Source organism: Penaeus monodon, chromosome 32 (assembly GCF_015228065.2).
Source record: "Penaeus monodon isolate SGIC_2016 chromosome 32, NSTDA_Pmon_1, whole genome shotgun sequence".
Taxonomy (NCBI): Eukaryota; Metazoa; Arthropoda; class Malacostraca; order Decapoda; family Penaeidae; genus Penaeus; species Penaeus monodon.
This window is the reverse complement of record NC_051417.1, coordinates 30,642,474-30,642,697: the sequence shown is the minus strand read 5'-3', so window position 1 is coordinate 30,642,697 and position 224 is coordinate 30,642,474.

The window sequence follows — 224 nt, the reverse complement described above, 5'->3', positions numbered from 1 at the left end:
TTACTTTTCGATCAATTTTGTTGCATATTACTTACGGGTCATTTAAAACTCTTAGTCAACACCTGGTTCTTTGTCATGTTACTTTCTTGTTCCTTAGCTTTTGAGTTTGCTTTCGTTGTTCTATTTATAATTTGATAGTCAGCGTTTTTTATCACAGTAATTATCATTAGTAATTGTTTTTGTTATTTTATTTCTCCAGTATGTATGGCACTTGTCTAGTGATG